Consider the following 15173-nt stretch of genomic DNA (forward strand, 5'->3'; position numbering starts at 1 on the left):
CGTTGCCTATTTCATTCGCTCCATAGATGCTGCCTCATCCGCTGAGTTTCTCCAGCATTTTTGACTACCTTCGATTTTCCAGCATCTGCAGTTCTTTCTTAAACAGTGTGTTAATTTATGTTTGGTTTTAATTTAGATCAGAGATACAGCATGAAAACCGGCCCTTCGGCCCACCCAGTGCAAGGTGAACAGCGATCACCCCATTCACACTTAGTTCTATGTTATCCCACTTTCGCATCCACGCCCTACACACACACTAGGGGGGACATTTACAGAGGGCCAATTAACCTACAAGCCCGCATGTTTTGGGGGTGTGGGAGGAAACCGGAGCACCCGGAGGAAACCCACGCGGTCACAGGGAGAACGAGCAAGCTTCCACACTGACAGCACTCCTGGTCAGGATCGAACCTGGGATCTCTGGCGCTGTTGTTAATGACCTTAAGGCCGGTGAGGCTCCACAATATAACGTGTATTTCATTGTGAAATGTGTTCATCAAGTAATCAAATCCTGATTCAGCATAGCGAGAATTATTGAGTGTATTTCTATAGATCCATAGCTGGATACAGCCAGTAAGTTGAATATCGATTTCTCTAACTTCAAGTCACCTTTGCACCCCCCCCCCCCCCCCCTCTCTCTCCTGACACTTCCCCCACTCGTCGTACCAGCTTCAAAGTCGTCTTGTTGAGTCTCATTGTCTGCAACTGGTTTTCAGCCAGCCAACAATGTCCTGTTTCTTTATCATCGTTACTTGTTTTGCATATTTCATTCATTTGCGAGAGATAAAATCGATGTATATCGACCCGAAGGGCCTGTTTCCGCGCTGTATCTCTAAACTAAACTAGTGTGTGAACGGGCGATCGCTGGTCGGCACGGACTCGGTGGGCCGAAGGGCCTGTTTCCGTAATGTATCTCTCAATTTGTTCTATATCTCTCCACATCACCGTCTTTACCCCTCGTTTCAATTTCCCCTGACTCTTAGTCTGAAGAAGGGTCTCAACCCCAAAACGCCACCCATTCCTTCTCTCCAGAGATGCTGCCTGTCCCGCTGAGTTACTCCAGCATTTTGTGTCTCTCTTCGTGTTTTATTGTCATATGTCCCGAAAGTGAACAATGAAATCCTTACTTGCAGCAACACAACCCCTTAATAAACAGGGGAATGTGTTCAGTTAATATATTTTTTAATCTGACAAAAACTTCGACAATATCAGTGCAAAGTTAAAACACTGTCCCCAAGTCTATATAGTTCGAGTCCTGCTGAGTTACTCCAGCTTTTGTGGGTCTATCCGCATCCAAACATCGTCTATATCTATATCTCTCGTTTCCCTTATCCCTAACCATACATAAGACCATGAGAGGAATAGATCAGGTAGATGCACAGAGTCTCTTGCCCAGAGTAGGGGAATCGAGGACCAGAGGACATAGGTTAAAGGTGAAGGGGAAAGATTTAATAGGAATCTGAAGGGTAACCTTTTCACGCAAAGGGTGGTGGGTGTATGGAACAAGCTGCCAGAGGAGGCAGTCGAGGCTGGGACTATCCCAACGTTTAAGAAACAGTTAGACAGGTACTTGGATAGGACAGGTTTGGAGGGATGTGGACCAAGCGCAGGCGGGTGGGACTAGTGTAGATGGGGCATGTTGGCCGGTGTGGGCAAGTTGGGCTGAAAGGCCTGTTTCCACACTGTATCAAGATTCGAGATTCAACAGATTCAATATTCAAGAGAGTTTATTGTCATGTGTCCCTGATAGGACAATGAAATTCTTGCTTTGCTTCAGCACAACAGAACATAGTAGGCATGAGTCAAGAGTGACTCCATGAAAACCAGTCTAAAGAAGGGTCTCGACCCGAAACGTCACCTATTCCTTCTCTCCATAGACGCTGTCTGTCCCGCAGAGTTACTCCGGTTTTTTGTGTCTCTCTCCAGTGAGCAGACAGGGGGAGGTTGGTCGCTTTAACGGCGCAGCTGAACAGTGAGCGAGTCATCCAGACCATCAAAACTCATCCGAATTCCAGCCTGGGGTTGATAAACCTCCAACCAGCGCCGCCACGTTTATTTTTAGCATGGGTGCCAGTGCCATTGGCTGGCTGTGACGCCACTCATCCTTGTCCCAACTTTACTGTCTAAACCTGCTTCAAATACGGAGTCGGAGGCCGGCTGCCGAACCCGGGATCACACTCAATATATAAAGGAGCTAAAATAAGGGCAGGAGCCGGCGCTGTGGACACCGCTGCCACCCTGGGTCGGGGTAACACCAGGCACCGCCCAATTTATTATTTTTCTTCTAATATATATTTCCAACACTCCTTTATTTTCGCGTGTGTGTGTGTGTGTGTGTGTGTTGGCCGAGGAGTGGAGAGATGATTATCTAAGAGCGACTGCTCGCTGGACGCAAGAAGCTGCCGAGGTACAGATTCTGGGATCGGTTCTGATTGATGTCATTCCCACCAGTAAGGTAACCGCCAGCGTTTAAATGAATCCAACTATTTGTTTGATAATCCATGTGCTCAGATTGCCGCTACATCTCCGAGAGACTGGCAACTGGACGATATATTTGTGTAGGAAGGAACTACATGAAAAGTTTTCCCCTTTGTCATTCACTGACACTGTAAATGACTCGATTGTAACCGCGTATTGTCTTTCTGCTGACTGGTTAGCACACGACCTCTACCTCGCTACACGTGAAAATAACCTGAACTGAAACCCAAGAAACATCACCCATTCCTTCTCTCCAGAGACGCTGCCCTGTCCCGCTGAGTTACCCCAGCATTTTGTGTCTACCTTCGGTTTAAACCAAAGATTATAGAGGCTCTAGTATCTTTGGTTTAAACCAACATCTATCTGCACTTCCTTCCTACACATAGACTAAACAAATGCTGGTGCACATCGAAAATTGATACAAAACGCGGGAACAGGCGGGAGGAATTGTATCCCCTTATTTACAAGCAGTGTCTGTGAAAGAGTAGGTCCAAGCATTTTAAAGAAACCACGTCATTTGTAAAGTTACTGCAGAATGTTTTTATATTGATGTTAGTTCACTGGTAGACATAAAATGCTGGAGAAACACAGCGGGTGAGGGTGAGGCAGCATCTATGGAGAGAAGGAATGGGTGACGTTTCGGGTCGAGACCCTTCTTCAGATTGAACAAATGGTTTCTGCCTTCTTCAGATTGAAGAAGGGTCTCGATCCGAAACGTCACATATTCCTTCGCTCCATAGATGCTGAGTTTCTCCAGCATTTTTTTGTCCACCTTTTTCCAGCATTCCGGATTTTTCCAGCATCTGCAGTTCTTTCTTCAGCATATGAGTTCACTGGAGTTATTTAGAGCCACAGGGTCCTACACGAGAAATGCTAAACTAACCGCGGTGTGATTTTCATGGACACGTCTCGCATGATGTTTGAGAGACATTAGCCCTCTCTGTGGAATATTTGATTGACCAGCTTAGAGAGTCATAGTCATACAACACAGCAACAGGCCCTTCGGCCCACTACGTCCGATGCCGACTACCCGATCTCTGCCTGCTCGTGATCCACATGCCTTCATTCCCCGCAGAAACCGTGATGTGTTGTCTAAAATCCTCTTCCACGCTACTGTTATCTGCCACCACCACTCCTGGCGGCACATTCCAGGCACCCGTCACTCTCAGTGTAAATAAAACCTGCCCCACACATCTCGCTCATAGACTCACACTGTGGAAACAAGTCCTCCTGCCTGACTTGCCCATGCTGACCAAAATGCCCCATCCACGCTAGTCCCCTTCCCACCTTGGCTCGTATCCCTCTGAAACGTTCCCATCCATGTAACTGCCCAAGTGTCTTTTAAATGCTGTATCAATACTTGCCTCAACCACCTCCTCTGGCAGATTGTTCCATACACTCACCCCCCACTGTGTTTAAAAAGTTGCTCTTCAATTGAGTTGAAGACCATGGAGGAGACCCACTAAACCACTCTTGACTCTTAAGAGTGATTTAGTGGGTCTCCTCCATGGCCAGAGTGAGGCCAAATGCAAATTGGAGGAACAGCACCCCATATTTCGCTAGGACAGCTTACACCCCAGTGGTATGAACATTGACCTCTCTAACTTCAAGTAACCCTTGCTTTCCCTCTCTCTCTCTCCCCCCTCCCCCAAGTTGTACCAGCTTCAAAGTCGTCTTGTTGAGTCTCATTGTCTGTAACTCATTTTCACCTAGCACACAGCTAACAACGGCCTATTTCCTTTAACATTGCTACTTTATTGCCTCTTGCATTCATTTGTACTTTAACGCTCTATATCATCATCCACATCTCTCGTTTCCCTTTCCCCTGAATCTGAAGAAGGGTCTCGATCTCAATCTGAAGAAGTGTCTCGATCCAAAACATCACCTATTCCTTCTCTCCAGAGATGCTGCCTGACCCTCTGAGTTACTCCAGCTTGTTGTGTCTATCTTCGTGTTTTATTGTCATATTCCCCCAAACTGAATAATGAAATTCTTACTTGCAGCAGCATATGTAAACATAGTACTATATATTTAAAAAAACAGAAAATAAATCTACCATACTAGTGAAAAGTAAAAAATTATGTATAGTTTGGAGCCTATTTGCAGATTGTAGTGTTTAAAAACCTGTTATCCTTAGGTTTGTCTGAAGATATCAGGCGAGACGCAGGTTTGTAGGTTAATTTTGGCTTTGGTAAAATTGTAAATTGTCCCTAGTGTGTAGGATAGTGCTAGTGTACGGGATGATCGCTGGTCGGCGCGGACCCGGAGGGCCTGTTTCCGCACTATAACTCTAAATTAAACTAAATTAAATTAAAAGGACGGCACGGTGGCGCAGCGGTAGAGTTGCTGCCTCACAGCACCAGAGACCCGGGTTAGATCCTGACTACGGGAGCTGCCTGTACAGAGTTTGTACGTTCTCCCTGTGACTTGCGTGGGTTTTCGCTGAGTTCTTTGATTTCCTCCCACACTCCGAAGACATACAGGTTTGTAGGTTAATTGGCTTGGTAAAAATGTAACATTGTCCCTAGTGTGTGTCGGATAGTGTTAGTGTGCGGGGATCGCTGGTCGGTGAGGACTTGGTGGGCCGAAGGGCCTGTTTCCGCGCTGTATCTCTAAACCGAACAAAAAGTTATCCCAGAATCTTATCACAAGCAGATGGAATCAGATTTTAAGAAATATGAACCCGAGGCACAAAAGGGACTATAACTTTGAGCAATGACCACTGAGTTGGCAACTTAAACAAGAGTAGTTCACAAGAATGACTCACGGAAAGGAAACATCACCGTCAAGTCAATGGATATTTTTTATGGCAGAAATAGATAGATTCTAGATTAGTATGGTTGTTGTCAGGGGTTATGGGGAGAAGGCAAGAGAATGGGGTTAGGATGGAGAGATAGATTAGCCATGATTGAATGGTGGAGTAGACTTGATGGGCTGAATGGCCTAATACTGTTCCTATCACTTACGAACATATGAACTTATCACAGGAAAAAAGTACAGCAGAGTAATGAAGGTAGACAAAAGTGCTGGAGAAACTCAATGGGTGAAGCAGCATCTTTGGAGCGAAGGAAATAGGCAACGTTTCGGGCCGAAACCAGCACCAGTTTCTCCAGCACTTTTGTCTACCTTCGATTTTCCAGCATCTGCAGTTCCTTCTTAAATGCAGAGTAATGAACATGTCAGACCCACTTGGTGTGAAAAGTTGAGAAACTAAGTTAGATCTTCCAGCCCCCTTCAAACATGTTTAAATGAGTCATGTTCAAATGAACAAATGATTATTAAGAATCCACGATGGTTAATTTTACTGAGGTCCTGGCAGCAAACTCTATATTAAAAAAAGTAGAAACATTAGTGGCAGAGTGTTTCTCACCTAGTGAGCCGCACTAGCAAGAGATGTGACGTTCATAAGTGATAGGAGCAGAATTAGGCCATTCAGCCCATCGAGTCTACTCCGCCATTCAATCATGGCTGATCCATCTCTCTGATCTGATCCCCCATTCTCCTGCCTTCTCCCCGTAACTCCTGACACCCGCACTAATCAAGAATCTGTCAATCTCCACCTTAAAAATACCCATTGACTTGGCCTCCTCCACAGCCGTCTGTGGCAATGAATTCCACAGATTCACCACCCTCTGACTAAAGAAATTCTCCCCTCGCCTCCTTTCTAAAGCTACGTCCTTTTATTCTGAGGCTGTGCCCTCTGGTCCTAGACTCTCCCACAAGTTACATGTCTCTCGTTTGGTGATGTCACCGAGCAGCTGTCAATTGCAAGGGCAGACAGACAGCAGGACTGAATCTGAACAGCAGCAACAAGTTCACTGCCCTGTGAGTTATTGGCTTGCACGAGGTTAGAGACTAGAGGGCATACCTTCAAGGTCAGAGGTGGAGAGTTTAAAGGGCAGCACGGTGGCGCTGCGGTAGAGTTGCTGCCTTACGGCAGGCACCAGCTTCGATCCAGGTTCTGCTGTCTGCAGACTACAGAGTTTGCATGTTCTCTTTGCGATCGCATGGGTTTCATGAGGTTACTGAAAGTCGCTCCTCTGCCTCGAGAAGGATTTGAAATATGAGTTAGTGTGGCATCTGTAAAACTAGTTGGTCATTCTGAAATTGGTTCAGATCAGTTTGCATGCCTTCACGATATACGTGCCGTAATGTGACATTGTGATTTTATATTTAATTTTCTTTCCACAATGGGACATGGATATGGAGGGATATGCATCACGTGCAGGCAGAGGAGATTAGTTTAGAAACATAGAAGAAACATAGAAAATAGGTGCAGGAGGAGGCCATTCGGCTCTTCAAGCCAGCACCGCCATTCATTGTGATCATGGCTGATCGTCCCCTATATAGAAACATAGAAAATAGTTTAACAGCATCATGTTGGGCACAGACATTGTGGGCCGAAGGGCCTGTTCATGTGCTGTACCATTCTATACCGAAGATAGACATTGCATTGGAAATACAAGATTAAAGTATTCAATCAGCTTTTAAAGACACAATTTCTGTTTGATTAAGATCTCAAAAATGCATATATTATGTAAATGTATTGAGTTTTAAGAGGTTTTTTAAATGTATGCTTGTCAAAATAAATAAAGCCGCAGCATAGCTTCACGACGCAATATTGTCCAAGTAACAACTCTAAATAGAGAGGGTTCAGAGATATCAGAGGGCAAAGCAGAGAAGGGCTTGTCTAATTTACCATTGATAGACACAAAGTGCTGGAGTCACTCAGCGGGTCAGGCAGCATCTCTGGAGAAAAGGAATAGGTGACGTTTCAGACTGAAGGTAGGAGGTCCCCTAATTGGTCCCCTAATTTGAGGAAGGACATTCTTGCTATTGAGGGAGTGCAGCGTAGGTTTACAAGGTTAATTCCCGGGATGGTGGGACTGTCATATGCTGAGAGAATGGAGCGGCTGGGCTTGTATACTCTGGAGTTTAGAAGGATGAGAGGATATCTTATTAAAACATATAAGATTATTAAGGGTTTGGACACGCTAGAGGCAGGAAACATGTTTCCGATGTTGGGGGAGTCCAGAACCAGGGGCCACAGTTTAAGAATAAGGGGTAAGTCATTTAGAAAGGAGATGAGGAAACACGTTTTCACACAGAGTTGTGAGTCTGTGGAATTCTCTGCCAGAGGGCGGTGGAGGCCGGTCTCTGGATACTTTCAAGGGAGAGCTAGATGGGGCTCTTAAAGATAGCGGAGTCAGGGTATATGGGGAGAAGGCAGGAACGGGGTTCTGATTGTGGATGATCAGCCATGATCACATTGAATGGCGGTGCTGGCTCGAAGGGCCGAATGGCCTACTCCTGCACCTATTGTCTATTGTCTATTGTCTGTTGAGGAGTGGGGGGAACTACAGATAGGAAAAGCTTTCAGTCTGAAGAAGTGTTCTGACCCGAGACGTCACCCATTCGTTTTTTGCAGAGATGCTGCTTCGGCACTTTGTGTCTATTGTTGGTATAAAGCAACATCTGCTGTTCCTTCCTACACTTCCTATTCTATGTTTAATTTAGTTTAGTTTAGAGACACAGCGCGGAAACAGGCCCTTTGGCCCACTGAGTCTGCGCCGGCCAGCGAATTCCGCACACTAACACTATCCTACACACACTAGGGATAATTTACCATTAAACCAACCCAATTAGCCAACAATCCTGCACGCCTTTGGAGTGTGGGATGAAACTGGGGATCCCAGAGGAAAACCATGCTGGTCACGGGGAGAACTCCGTACAGACAGCACCCGTAGTCAGGATTGAACCTGGGTCAGTGGCGGAAACACAGGAGAAGTCACTGGAGACTAAATGTTGAAATCCAGGTTAATTCATCTCCTAATCTCCTGGGAGCCAAATGCAAGGGTGCCATATCTGTCACTACTCGTATCAATGAGAGAGTGAAGCATGAACTCACCAATAGTGTGTAGCTCAGTCTGATTCAAGAGAGTTTATTGTCATGTGTCCCAGATAGGACAATGAAATTCTTGCATTGCATTGTACGAACATAGAACATGGAATAGTACAGCACAGGAACAGGCCCTTCGGCCCACAATGTTTGTGTTGAACTTGATGCCAAGACCATCTCTTATCTGCCTGCACATCATCCATATCCCTCTATTCCCTGCATATCTATGTGCCTCTTCAAATGTCTCTTTAAATGCTGCTATCGCATCTATTTCAACCATCCTCAGCAGCTCAGTCCAGACGCCCACTACCCTCTCGATAATAAAACTGGCCTCACACTTCCCATTTTAACCTTTCCGCTGCTAGTTACTTTTATTGATAGCTCCGTGACGTACAGATTCAAACATAATGGAAAACACATAAACTCTGCTTCCTTTCCTTCTTTTGGAGAAGGGGGCAGTCATCCTGAGGACGTGGGTTTGAGGCGAGGGGGGGAAAGATTTAATAGGAAGCTGAGGGGTAACTTTTTCACACAACGGGTGGTGGGTGTATGGAACGAGCTGCCTGAGGAGGTAGTTGAGGCTGGGACTATCGCAACAGTTAAGAACATGATGTCAACATATACTGACCTCATCTTAGTTTGAGTTTAGTTGATAGTCACGTGTACCGAGGTACAGTGAAAAGATTTGTGTTGCGTGCTAACCAGGCAGCGGAAAGACAACGCATGATTACAATCGGGTCGTAAACACAGAATAAATGCTGCTGCTGGAGTACAGGTTTAAAAGTGTGCAGCGATTCTAATGCGTGATTGCAGATCCACGCCTGTGACCAGCGCGCGGAGTATCGCATCGTGCATTTCTGCCGGCACGTGATTCATATTCCTCACTTCCCTGCGCAGGCATGTACCTGTCTAAAATATTCTTTAAAAACCACTATCGCGTTGACCTCCACCACCACCACGTCTGGCATCCACCGCTTGCTTCCTTTACACTATGCCCCCACTCACCTTAAGGGTATGCCTTCTAGTCTTTGGCATTCCCACCAGGGTAAGCAGGCTCAGTGGCACATCAGTTTCAGTTCAGTTTAGTTTATTGTGTCGTGAGCCTCTCATCATTTGATACACTTTGCGGTTGCAGCTCCTAGACTGTGGAACAGCATCCCTCTTCCCATCACAACTGCCCCCTCCATCGACTCTTTTAAGTCGAGACTAAAAACTCATAGAAACATAGAAACATAGAAAATAGGTGCAGGAGTAGGCCATTCAGCCCTTTGAGCCTGCACCGCCATTCAATATGATCATGGCTGATCTTCCAACTCAGTATCCCGTACCTGCCTTCTCTCCATACCCCCTGATCCCTTTAGCCACAAGGGCCACATCTAACTCCTTCTTAAATATAGCCAATGAACTGTGGCCTCAACTACCTTCTGTGGCAGAGAATTCCAGAGATTCACCACTCTCTGTGTGAAAAATGTTTTTCTCATCTCGGTCCTAAAGGATTTCCCCCTTATCCTTAAACTGTGACCCCTTATCCTGGACTTCCCCAACATCGGGAACAATCTTCCTGCATCTAGCCTGTCCAACCCCTTAAGTCATCTTTACTCTCAAGCCTTTCTTGACGTCCTGAGGGAGGGCTATATGTATGTATTTATGAATGTACTTAATCTATGAACCAATGTTGTATAACGTTAGTACCTCCACCAATGTAAAGCACTTTGGTCAACGAGAGTTGTTTTTTAAATGTGCTATAGAAATAAAAGTGACCTGACTTGACTTCCATCAAGTCTCCACTCCAACCATCCAGAGAAAAGAACCCAAGTTTATCCAACCTCTCGGCACTGTGGCTTAGAGGGTGGAGTTGCTGCCTCACAGCGCCAGAGACCCAGGTTCCATCCTGACCACGGGTGCTGTCTGTACGGAGTTTGTACGTTCTCCCTGTCACCTGCGTGGGTTTTCTCCGGGTGCTCCGGTTTCCTCCCACGCTCCAAAGACGTGCAGGTTCGCAGGTTCTGTAAGTTGCCCCTAGTGTGTGGGATAGAACTAGTGGTGGTCAGTGCGGACACGGTGGGCCGAATGGCCTGTTTCCGCGCTGTATCTCTAGACTAAAGTAAACTAAACTTTCCTTGTAGCTACTCACCTGATTCAAGCAGCTTTCTGGTCTATTTTTAGATGGTGCAATATCGTTAACAAAGTGCATCTGAAAATATTAACTTTCTCCACAAACCACAATTGATGATGTTTGACCAATGTAGTGTGACAAGAAATATCAATACATTCTTCACTATGGACTGCTGGTCACAAGTTAGCCCCAGGGTTGGAGTCTCCGTATGAAATGACAACAGAAGGATCGCAAATAATAGAGTACACACATATGACACAATGTACTATGTTGTTCAAATCTCTTCAAGAGTACGGCATGAACCGACAGCCTGTTTACTGGGAGCCAAAGAGATCAAAGGATCACACCACTGTTAGAGTCATCAAATCATACAGTGTGGAAACAGGCCCTTCGGCACAACTTGCCCACGCCGACCAACGTGTCCCGTCCACAACAGTTCCACCTTAGCTGAGCGTAGCTTAGAGATACAGCGCAGAAAGTCTGTGCCAACAAGCGATCACACTAGCACTATCCTACACACACTAGGGACGTTTTACAATTTTACAAAAGCCAATTGGCCAACAAACCTGTACGTCTTTGGAGTGTGGGAGGAAACATAGAAATATAGAAATTAGGTGCAGGAGTAGGCCATTCGACCCTTCGAGCCTGCACCGCCATTCAATATGATCATGGCTGATCATCCAACTCAGTATCCTGTACCTGCCTTCTCTCCATACCCCCTGATCCCTTTAGCCACAAGGGCCACATCTAACTCCCTCTTAAATATAGCCAATGAACTGGCCTCAACTACCTTCTGTGGCAGAGAATTCCAGAGATTCGCCACTCTCTGTGTGAAAAATGTTTGTCTCATCTCGGTCCTAAAAGATTTCCCCCTTATCCTTAAAATCCTTAAAAGGATTTCCCCCTTATCCTTAAACCGGAGCTCCAGGAGAAAATCCACGCAGGTCATGGGGAGAACGTGCAAACGTGGTACAGACAGCACCCGTAGTCAGGATCGAACCTGGGTCTCGGGCGCTGTAAGGCAGCAACTCTACCGCCTGCAGTCGGCCTATATTCCTCTAAACCTTTCCTATCCATATACCTATCTAAATGTTTCTTAAACGTTGCGATAGTATCTGACTCAACTACCCCCTGTGGCAGAACATTCCATACACCCGCCACCCTCAGTGTTAAAAAGTTACCCCTCACGTTCCTAGTTACCCCTCAGGCAATCTGGAGATTGCTTCCATCTACAAATAGGTGAAGCATTAAAAATAGTTATTTATTTGTTATTTTAAAAAGAGACAAAGTGCTGGAGTAACTATGGCCCAGGCAGCATCTCTGGAGAACATGAATAGGTGACTCTTCTTCAGACAATGATTAATACATCTTCAAGGCCAATATGAATAAAATAAGGAAAGATACCTGATTAGTAAATAGAAATGATCATTAGGTTAGGCAACGCCTGTGGAGTTAAAAACACACTTTAACATTTCATGTCCTGTGATCGCATCTCAATATATAGAAATTCCATGGAAGAGGAATGAGAGTCTAGGACCGGAGGGCACAGCCTCAGAATAGAAGGACGTACCTTTGGAATGGAGGCGAGGAGAAATTTCTTTCACCAGTGTGTGGGGCGAATCTGTGGAATTCATTGCCACAGTCAGCTGTGGAGGCCAAGTCATTGGGTATTTTTAAAGCCGAGATTGATGGGTTCTGGATTAGTAAGGGCGTCAAAGGCTACGGGGGGGAAGACAGGGGAATGGGGTGAGGTGAAAGAAATAGATCAACCATGATTGAATGGCGGAGTAGACTTGATGGGCTGAGTCTACTCCTTTCCCTAATGACCTTATGATTGAATGGTGGAATAGATACGACGGGCCGAATGGCCTAATTCTGCTCCCAGGTCATATGGTCTAATGAATGAGGATATTCTGAATTTTCACCACAGCAGTGGCAGAGAAAACAATCTTCTTATCCCAATGTCATCTTGTTACTGAATTAAGATTAATATGCAACAATCCAAAACACAAAATGAAGTTTAGGACACATGATGGAATTATTTAACTCACTAAATCAAATTGCATGCTAATTAAAGCCAGTGGTTTGAGCACATAAGACTGAGTTGACAATCAAGTCCAGGACTATGCACTGCCAGATGCTTTCTTTTTACAGTCATAGAGTCATACAGTGTGGAAACAGGCCCTTCGGCCCAACTAGCCCATGCCGACCCTCATGTCCCATCTACACTAGCCCCAGCTGATGATCTTTCCTCTATAAAAATGCATTGCAACTGTTGCCTTTCACCGTCACCCTCTTGTCTTCATTATAATTCCTTTACTTGGAATGAATTACTAGAAAGGGTGCAGAGAAGATTTACAAGGATGTTGCCGGGACTCGAGCGCCCGAGCTATAGAGAGGGGCTGCCTGCATTTGGCCCATATCCCTCTAAACAATAGACAATAGGTGCAGGAGTAGGCCATTTGGCCCTTCGAGCCAGCACTGCCATTCAATGTGATCGTCCCCAATCAGTCCCCCGTTCCTGCCTTCTCCCCATATCCCTTAACTCCGCTATTTTTAAGAGCCCTATCTAACTCTCTCTTGAAAGCATCCAGAGAACCAGCCTCCACCGCCCTCTGAGGCAGAGAATTCCACAGGCTCACAGCTCTCTGTGTGAAAAAGTGTTTCCTCATCTCCGTTCTAAATGCCTTGCCCCTTATTCTTAACCTGTGGCCCCTGGTTCTGGACTCTCCCAACCTGCCCTATCCATGTATGTGTCTGATTGTTTCTTAATCGTTGTGATAGAACCTGCCTCAACTAACTCCTCCGGCAGTCGTTCCAAACATCCAGTACCCTTTGTGTAAAAGGTTGCCTTTCAGGTTCCTATGAAATCATTCCCCCCCTCACCTTAAACCTATGTCCTCTGGGTTCTCGATTCCCCTTCTCTGGGTAAAAGACTTTGTGCATTGATTCTATCTATTCCTCTCATGATCTTGAACACTAGTGCCGCGCTCCAAAGACGTACAGGTGTGGAGGCTAATAAGTAAAAACAATGTTATTGTCCCTAGTGTGTGTGTAGGCTTGTGTTAGTGTGCGGAGATCACTGGCCGGCACAGACTCGGTGGGCCGAAGGGCCTGTTTCCACACTGTATGTCTAAACTAAACCAAACTAAGCTAAACTAAACTAAAGTAAAGCAAACTAAACCAAAGTGAACTAAGTGAAACCTCTGTAAGATCACTGCTCATTTTGATGTCATATAGATTGAGACACAAGAGACCGCGGGTGATGGAATCTTCAGCAACGATCTGCTGGAGGAGGTTGGTGGGTCAAGCAGCATCTGTAGGGTGGAAGATAGAATTGTTAACATTTCTGGTCAAAAACCTAGCAACAACAGGAGATTTAAACGGAGGCTTTACCAGTTCACTCAGTGAAGCAGATAGATCTCGTGACACTAACTCAAAGAGTAGATGAATTATTTCCACATCTATCAATTATGCACAAAATGTTGGATTAACTCAGCGGGTCAGGCAGCATCTCTAGAGAAACCAGTCAGAAGAAGGGTTCCTACCCGAAACATCACCTATTCCTTCTCTCCAGAGATGCTGCCTGTCCTATTGAATTACTCCAGCATTCTGGAGTCTGGCTCTGGTGAACACGGATAGGTTAAAAAATTGTTAATTTGTCCCTAGTGTGTGAGTGTAGGCTTGTGTTAGTTTGCGGAGATCACTGGCCGGCGCGGATTACGATCCTTCTTCAGACTTGCGTTACTCAAGCACTTTGTGTTTTACTCAAGATTTCAGCTTCTGGAGTTCCTTGTGTGGGCCTGAATAAGGGTCACAATCAGAAATGTTGCTCAAGGGGCTGTCCCACTGCGGCGACCTAATCTGTGAGTTTGGAAGAGTTTGCCCTCGACTCAAACTCGCAGCATGGTCGACACGTGGTCCTAGGAGGTCACTGGAACTCTCCTTCATGCTCGAGGGAAGTTCCCACATACTCGCGGCCTCAGCTTGGTCGTGGAAAAATGTTCAGCATGTTGAAAATTTTTCCGCGAGTCAAAATTGGTCGGCATTGTTCTATTAAACTCGTAGTGCAGTGGAGTGGGGTCTCTATGTAGTTATAAGCAGTTGAGGGCAGCCATAGGCAATCTCCTTCGCTGACCAGGCATTTTAATTGGCTTATTGGAGGATTCAGGACCAAGGAAAACCAACCGGTAGGTTAAATGCCCGCTAAACTTTATTATACTTCTTAAAAGTGTCTCCCCCCCTTCTCCCCCTTCTCCCCCTTCTCCCCCTTCTCCCCCTTCTCCCCCTTCTCCCCCTTCTCCCCCTTCTCCCCCTTCTCCCCCTTCTCCCCCTCTCTCCTCCCCTCTCTCCTCCCCTCTCTCCCCCCCCCCCTCCCCCCCCCCCCCCCCCCCCTCGCCCCCCCCCTCTCTCTCCCCCTCTCCCCCCCCCTCTCTCTCCCCCTCTCTCTCCCCCTCACCTCTCTCCCCCTCTCTCCCCCTCTCTCCTCCCCCCCCCCTCTCCTCCCCCCCCCTCTCTCCCCCCCTCCTACCTCTCCCCCCTCTCCCCCTCTCTCCCCTCCTTCTCTCCCCTCCTTCTCTCCCCTCCTTCTCTCCCCCTCTCTCCCCCCCCCTCTCCCTCTCCCCCTCTCTCTCCCCCTCTCCCGCCCCCTCTCCCGCCCTCTCTCTCTCCCCCTCTCCCCCC

The 15173-nt window shown here is 46.5% G+C and overlaps 1 protein-coding gene across 1 annotated transcript in view; it reads left to right on the top strand.

Annotated features, from left to right (window-relative positions):
* The first annotated feature begins 1942 nt into the window (after positions 1-1942).
* LOC116979209 (gap junction alpha-3 protein-like) overlaps positions 1943-15173 on the top strand; it is a 35416-nt gene continuing 22185 nt past the window's right edge. Inside the window, exon 1 of the mRNA XM_033030779.1 lies at positions 1943-2452. The gene's annotated coding sequence lies outside the window, so the exon portion shown is untranslated. The remainder of the gene's footprint in view (positions 2453-15173) is intronic.

This window comes from Amblyraja radiata, chromosome 12, assembly GCF_010909765.2.
Source record: "Amblyraja radiata isolate CabotCenter1 chromosome 12, sAmbRad1.1.pri, whole genome shotgun sequence".
Taxonomy (NCBI): Eukaryota; Metazoa; Chordata; class Chondrichthyes; order Rajiformes; family Rajidae; genus Amblyraja; species Amblyraja radiata.